Source organism: Dipteris shenzhenensis, chromosome 31 (genome assembly GCF_047967505.1).
Source record: "Dipteris shenzhenensis isolate YYH24624 ecotype China chromosome 31, Dip_SZ_1.0, whole genome shotgun sequence".
NCBI classification, from domain to species: domain Eukaryota; kingdom Viridiplantae; phylum Streptophyta; class Polypodiopsida; order Gleicheniales; family Dipteridaceae; genus Dipteris; species Dipteris shenzhenensis.
The window spans coordinates 21,044,770-21,053,035 of NC_141626.1; the positions used below are offsets into that span (position 1 = coordinate 21,044,770).

Sequence of the window (8,266 nt, forward strand, 5' to 3'; positions counted from 1 at the left end):
TGAACACAACAATAAATGGGAGCTGGCTGAAGCGCTACTACATCAACATGCAAGCCATCCCCGACAAAAACGAAGATTTGGGAAACCAAGTCTTCCTTAGTTAGGATTAGATTGTACCATGAGCACTCACTTGCGTATGTACGTCTTTGCACATATAGGTAGCATCAATCGATTTTACCTAGGGCAAAGTGATGAATGAGTTCTAGCTACCCTATGAAAATCCCAGCAAAAAAGCATATAGTTTTCCTACCTAACTACTAGGTCATGTGCACTCACACGCTTTTGTTTAGACACATAGATGATTGCATGAATAATTGTACCACACACTTTCATTCCACACTCTCAAAGCATGTATAAAAAAAGATCTGTCTCTCTCACACACACACAGAAAGGTCATACTAGCATGCCAATCAATCTAATGATCAATGGTACACTACATGCACATGGATGCAAGTTCATAAAAGATGCCGCCACTAAAGAGGATGCACAGAAATAGCCCACTGCCTCAACCACAAGACCCCCTCCAAAGTTCATAGCCATCTACATCCTCTCAACCACAGAGACCACAGGCATTTGTGGTCCAAAGCAATAGCTCCGAAGAAGGTTCAGTGCATGACCAAGCAGAACAAATGCCACCCCAATCACAACCGGCCTACACAGCCATTGACAAGGCCCAATCACTGGAACTTGTCTGGCCACCCACATCAACTTATGCTCTTTCCCAAGAAGCAACATCTTACTTAGAGCAACGGGGTCTAGGAAGTTTGCATGAGAGCCTCAAATCCTTGGAGGACAGTCCTACCCTAACCACCTACATCAAGGACTTTCTCCATCCATGGTTGTCCACCCACATACGTGTCGCACATGGTCAAAATGGATCCATCTACTTTCTAGATCTCCACCACCACTTTAGCGCATGCGGTTCACTAGATCTACCCCCGAAGTAGGCCCTATTGTTGACATCTAAAAGATAAATCATTTGCTTTCATCACTGACTGTTTGATTGGGGAAGAGGCTCCCATGGAATAATCTGTAAGCATATCTTTGCTTCAACTTTAGGACTCTGGACTCCATGCCTTCATCACTTTTAGCACAAGCACCACGTACCATATTCTTGAACCTGATCTAGGTTGTTCATTCGACTATGCATTCTGCTACTTCTAAGAATGCAAAGAAAACATAGTTATGTGTACTGCCATTAGGTTGGCCCTGTATGGTTTATATGTTCCTTTGGACAAGAGGCTCCAACTCCTCAAGAGCCATATCATCAAAGGTTGCTTGGAATGCTCAGTTAGATCGACTCTATGGATCGGAGCTAGTGGAAGCACTCTCCCATTGCACTCAAGGTCAAATTATTTGGTTTACCCCTTTCTATAAATGAAAAGTTGAGTGATTTTATAAGTGAGCTCCATAGTATCACAAAGCAATTGGCCACTACTGATGCTAAGGTGGAAGAGGAGGATGTGATTGTTGTGCTCTTGAAGAGCATGCCCATGCCATATAAGCACCTTATCTATCACAACCTTAAAGCATCTCCTCGACCCTAATTTGGAAAGTATTATTAGTGCTTTACTTAATGAAGAGCGCAACATCAAGACAAAGAAAGGAGAGGGCATATCTACATCAACTCAAGGGCAAGGCCTATCCATGGGTCATGGCAAGAAGAAAAAGTTTTTCAATGGGTTCAAATGTAATTTTTGTAAGAAAAATGGTAATGATGAGGCCCATTGTCTTTTCAAAGACACTTCATGAAGAAATTTTCATCATTGTGGTGAAATCGGTCATCGTGCAAAAGATTGAAAGAAGCCACGCGAAGTGGGCATTTATGTAAGTTTTTCAAATGGCACATCTAATCAAATCCATTAAGTGTAAGAGGAACATGCATCTTGAACATTGGCATTTTATTGCCGCATGATATGTAATGTTGTATGCAATGCTCAGCATGTAAGTTTCACATGTTGGAATTGAGAGGGGATGTTGAAATCTCTTCCTTAAAGAAGCAAGAGAGTGCATGGGTGAGTGGGTGATTAGTAAGCCAATGGGATGCATGCTTGTGGATTGGGGATGAGGACCCTAATCCTAATCTTTGTATAAGAACACACACAATTGAAGTGTGTGGAATAAAAATCCAAATGTAGGAGTTGGATAGCCCTCAATAATGACTAAGTTGCTATCCTATTAGGGTGTAATCTTTTAGGTTTCAACTTTAATATAAATAATACTATTATTACAGTCATTGCTAGTAGTGGCCGTTGCTAGTTGCATTCATTGCACAAGCAATTAGTGCACAAGGAAAAACATTTTCCCTGGTTTTAAGATTAACTACAAGCAGCACTAAAATAGTTGCAAGAAAATATATTTTCCTTAGTTTAGGATTAACTGCAACCCGCACTAAAATACATTTTGCTTGGTTTCGGATTAAGTGCAACTCGCACTAAAATAGAACCGATGTGGTGGTTGCACATATGAAATATATTTTCCTTGATTTTAGGATTAACTACAAGTAGCGCTGAAATAATTCTAAGAACCAATGCAAGAACCCATGTGATGGTTGCAAGGAAATAGATTTTCCTTAGTTTTGAATTAAATGCAACCCCCACTAAAATAGAACTAGTGTGGTGGTTGCACAAGGAAACACATTTTCTTCGTTTAGGATTACCTTTCAACCACTTGTTTTTAACTCGATGTGAAATATATGAATTAATCGTGGGACTTCAATGTGGATCTCATGTGACCTAGCCAATTTAATGTCAATACATTTTCTTTGGTTTAATTAGGAGTATGCTATAGCCACCTCCAAGAACCATCGTGATGGTTGCACCAAGCCAACGTCAGCATGGTGGTTGCGAATCTAGATCAAGGTGGGAGAGCTACATGTAGATGGCAGGTGGCCAGCTGTAGGCAGATGACAAGTGACGAGCTGTGGGTGAATGACAAGTGGCGAGGAGCAGCGAGTGAATGACAAGACAGACTATGGACAATTTGATGTGCAAAGAAGGGAAGAACTGCTCATGTCAATGTGTAAAGTCCAAATGATTTGCAAACTATGTGTTTGTGTGTATAAGAGAGAGAGAGAGAGAGAGAGAGAGAGAGAGAGAGAGAGAGAGAGAGAGAGAGAGAGAGATTAAACCAAAATGGAAGGGGGCCACTTGGCAAGAAATTGTGTGGGGCACTTTTTTACAAATAAAAGTGTAACTATAGCACTGCCTGGAAGGCAGTGCTAACAAGTGAGTACAAGTACTAGTGAGCACTGCCTTCAAATTAGTTCCGTCAAAGGAAAACAATTGTCAAGATGATTGGATGATTAATTTACAACATCTGTGATGGAAGCCCGTGCATAGGAAAGTTCGAATGATTTACAAACTCTGTGTGTGTGTGTGTGTGTGTGTATGTGTGAGAGAGAGAGAGAGAGAGAGAGAGAGAGAGAGAGAGATTAAACCAAGATGGAAGGGGGCCACTTGATAAGAAACTAGGTGGGACACTTTTTTACAAATGTGTAACTATAGTGTTGCCTAGAGGGTAGTGCTAAAAACAAGGTGGTGTGCCCTCACTTTGAGAATTGTTTTGGGGCAGTGTAAAGCCAATGTTTATTAAATGGAGTTGCATACGTTTTATGTGCACATAATTATCATCTATATGTGAAACAGATATTTTTCTTTTGATTAGTTAGCCAAAATATAAATGAAACATGGTTAAGTAGTAAGGATTAGAGTAGATTCAAATTTCCTTTGTATTGATTAGTTAGCCAAAATATTCGTGAAGCATGGCCCAGATGCTCGTGTCACAAGGTGGTAAGGACTCTCTGGAAATTGGTAGATGCGTTTGTCACTAGTATTACCTTCGAAGTTGTAGTTCCTTGGGTAACGAAATGCGTCATCAAATGGAACATGCCAAATTTGGAGTGGGGGCGAATTACCTAGTATTACCTTCGAAGTTGTAGTTCCTTGGGTAACGAAATGGGGGGCGTCTTTTGAGCAAACATCATGATTAATGAAAAGGCGTTACGTAGTGCAAGCGTGATTATTAACGAAAATCAAAATAGTCAAGCTAAGCATTTGGAAGGCCAAGACGGCAAAAACCAGGACAGCTCAACCGAAAGAAAAGACGAATACATGCTGAAAATTCTGCTCGGCCGATTTGTGCAGGTTGAACAGAGTGTGGATGCATGTGATACGTAATTGAAAGCAAGAGACAAGGTGGAGCACAGCTAGTACAAAGATGGCCTACAAAGAGAACGCGTCTTTGAAATGGAAAGTTATACAAAGCTAAGGTTCGGGCATCTCCTTATTTGAACGCGTCTTTGCAGAACACACTGTTTAGGCTACCTGCAGATATAACACACCCCTCCTTTCCTTCCCAGTTCATCATTTCCCTTCATCTGACTCCTTATTTAATTCAGAACAAGTCTCTGTAGAGCTTTTCGTTTAGGCTCCCTGCGTATATTACCCACCTCTGCTTTACCTCCCACTTCATCACTTCCCTTCATCTCCCACAGTCGATAATATGGATCCTCCTTCCATTACCTTCCCCCTCCTCTTCCTCCTCCTCCTCCCCTTCTCCCCCTCCCTCGCCAATTTCATCACCGACTTTAACATCACCTGGGCTCCTGATCACGTTCACTACTCCCTTGACGGAGCGCAAATCTCCTTGTCTCTCGATAACTCCTCTGGTAATCGTCCTTCCTGTAACTTCCGTCTTGTAACTTCCTCATTCTTATGGCATAATCATCGGCCGCCCCCCGCCTTACATACTATGCTTGTTGCCGCTCACATGCCCATTAACTCTCACTTCACTTCTACAGGTTCTGCTTTCGCCGCCAAGAGCAAGTATTTCTTCGGGCAGATCGATATGGATATCAAGCTTGTCCACGGGGATTCGGCTGGCACAGTCACGGCGTATTATGTATGTGTTCAATTTTTTTGCAATAGACATCAGTTTTGTATGCATATCGGATCGCTACTAATCAGACGTACTTTGACCATAAATATTTGCAGCTTCATTCGCAAACGCTGTATCACGACGAAGTCGATTTCGAGTTCCTTGGCAACGTTTCGGGGCAGCCATATATTTTACAGACCAACATTTTCAATAATGGGACGGGCGGAAGAGAGCAGCGCATTTTCCTGTGGTTCGATCCAACAGCCGATTTCCACACGTACTCCGTACTATGGAACGAACAGCAAGTTCTGTAAGTTCTTCGTTCCGGATAGCTTGTAATGCTGAAATTTCAATTACACCCGTGATCAGACAATCCTTTATAAGTCAAAATGTCAAGTAATGAATTTATAAGGACTGCGTTGCTTGGACAATTTCCAGTATTTCCGTGGAAGGCACGCCGATCCGGACGTTTCCAAACCTAGAGCCCCAAGGTGTCCCCTATCTCAACAAGCAGCCGATGGGAGTATTTTCCAGCATATGGAATGGCGAGAACTGGGCGACAAGAGGAGGTTTGGACAAAATCGATTGGGCCCATGCTCCATTTACGTCTACGTACAGGAACTACACAGTAGACGCATGTGTGTGGACGGGAGAAAAAGTGACGTGTCCGGCAAACCAGTGGTGGAATCAAATTCAGTACGAGACTCTCAGCAGCGATCAGGAAGCCCAGCTGAAGCTAGTACAGCAGACTTACATGGTCTACAATTACTGCACAGATACGAAGAGATACCCGGTAGCTCCTCCTGAATGCAAGCACTGATTTATCAATGAATGCAATCACCACCAACATCACGTCTGATTCCTGAGCTCGTTATTATCAATGCACGCGCTAGACAACTTCTGCAAGAGATCTAGTGGATTGGCCGTCTTCTCCATCAAGATCCTACTATTCCAATTTCCAGCTGGCTTGTACTGTAGCCAGTTGAAGAAGCAGAAGCTGCCTCAATCCTGGACCTCACAAAGTCGATGAACACCGCAAATTCTTTGTCTCCATGCACTTTACATTCTTGGCCCAATTCATTTTTTATTTAATATACTTGTATAAAAGGATTTTTAAAAATAATTCGGAGACATTCATTCTCTGAATTTCTAGGATGAAAAGCCTTGAAATTTAATTTGCCCATGTGAAACTCCATGAGTATTGATTCCTTTTCGATTAATAATATTCTCTTCATTCATATCAAGTGGCTACTATATCGTCTTAAAAGAGTTACATTTTAATAAGAGTACCTTTGTGAAGCTTCAAGAGTGTTAATTTCTTTGAAAGTTTTGGAGTCATACTGTTCTCTTTGTTCATATCGCATGCTATTTAGCATCGTAGCATGCAAGTGTGATTGTACACATAGTCTTGTCAAGCCTTAAGTTTAAAGCTTTACGACATAGTAGTCTTGGAGCATGAGTTTTGGTAAATGGCATTATGCTATCATAAAGAGGTTTGATAAACAACATTAATGCATAAATTTTTAAAGCTGGCTTATTTGCTTTTTGTTTTATATCTTTTTACCTTTTGGTTAACATTAACGCACACTTTCCTAGTTGCAACATCAATAAATGTAACATAGTATTCAGCCTCGTCTAATGATCGTGTAGGCATAGGACCACATACGTCTAAATGCACCAAATCAAGATTTTCAAGATTTTTATTTTCCCTTATTTTATGGGCTGATTTTGCTTGCTTCCCATATAACCCAAAAATTCAGTAGGCCCCCCTTGGAGGAGTTTTGGGGAGGCACCCTTGAAGCCAAAAAATAAATGAAAATTAGTGCTTGCATTGTGTCGCCAAAATTGTAAGATAAGGGTGTGGCTCACATAGTGGAAGAGTAGTCGATATACTACTTGTATCTTGTATCTCTCATTGCTCGGGGGGGTCACTATGTATAAACCCTCAATATCACGTGCGTTCAAGGCCTATTTGTAAAATCCCTTATCTGTAATTTTTCCATTAATAAAGTGTACCCTTTTTCTATAGACAGGGTTACATATGATGACTGACCCCCTCGAGTCTCATTGGCTAGATAAGAAAAATGCAAGACTAGTTGTTTCTCTGTTGATGTACGCCACACTGAGTGAACCACGTACCTTGGTATCTCTATTTCTCTTATATTGTGTATTTTATGCATTATACTTCTCGCATTTACTATGTTATCACATTGCTCCTAGCCACTAGTGTTTGAGCATTGTCCATTCAATGTGCTTCCTATATTGTGTATTTTATGCATTATGCTTGTCGCATTGTTGCTCCGTTATCACATTGCTCCTAGCCACTAGTGTTTGAGCATTGTCCATTCAATGTGCTTCCTATATTGTGTATTTTATGCATTATACTTCTCGCATTGTTGCTCCGTTATCACATTGCTCCTAGCCACTAGTGTTTGAGCATCACATTTGGAAGGAGGTTCCTAGTTCAATTGGGAGCAATGATGGAAGAAGGCAAGTTAAAACTTGAGATGTTCAATGGCACTAACTACCAGCATTGGAAGATGAAGATTAAAGATTATCTATAGTAGAAGGGCCTTTACTTGCCATTAGGTAGGATAGAAAAGAAGTCTGCAAGCATGCCAGTTGAAAAATGGTAGGTTCTTGATAGAGAGGTGCTAGGAAAGATATGACTATATTTGGGAGCATCAGTGGCTTTCAAAGTTCTTGAACAACAGACAACAAAGGAATTGATGAGCATGATGTATATATTTTATAAAAAACCATCTTCTTCTAACAAGGTATTTCTTATAAAGTGTCTATTCAATATGAAGATGTCAAAAGGTGGGCCTGTAGCTGTTAATTTGAATTAGTTTAATACAAATACAAGCCAAATAAGGTATGTAGGAGTAAATTTTGATGATGAGGTTCAAGCTCCCCTAATTTTGTGCTCAATGCCAAAAAGATGCGATGGCTTGGTCATGGTCATGAGTAACTCTATTTCTGGGTCAAACACTTTAAAGTTTAATGATGTTGTTGGTGTTATCCTTAGCAAGGAAATATGATGGAAAAACACAAGTGAAACAGTAGGAAATTTGAGAATAGGGGAAGACAAAGGGAGAGAGGAAAGAGCCTAGGACATCCTGACAAAGTTAAGAAGAGGAAGATCCAAATGCAAAGGAAACTTGGAGTGCTGGCATTGTAGAAAGAAAGGACACCTAAAGAAACGATGTTGGTTGCCAGAGAAAAAGGAAGGATATGGACAACAAGAGAATACAGAGGAAGCAAATGTAGCAAGTACAGTATTGCAAGATGCCTTAATTCTTTCACTAGATACTATCATAGATGCATAGGTACTGGAATTGGGGGCTTCATTCCATGCTAAAACTCATAGGAAATACTTTCAAGACTA

The 8,266-nt window shown here is 40.8% G+C and overlaps 1 pseudogene across 1 annotated transcript; it reads left to right on the plus strand.

The window, feature by feature from the left end:
* The first annotated feature begins 4,381 nt into the window (after nucleotides 1-4,381).
* On the plus strand, nucleotides 4,382-6,046 carry LOC147881185 (xyloglucan endotransglucosylase protein 7-like; annotated as a pseudogene). Its single transcript, XR_015544005.1, has 4 exons — nucleotides 4,382-4,669; nucleotides 4,802-4,902; nucleotides 4,995-5,188; nucleotides 5,317-6,046. The product of XR_015544005.1 is annotated as a xyloglucan endotransglucosylase protein 7-like (transcript).
* The last annotated feature ends 2,220 nt before the right edge of the window (nucleotides 6,047-8,266 follow it).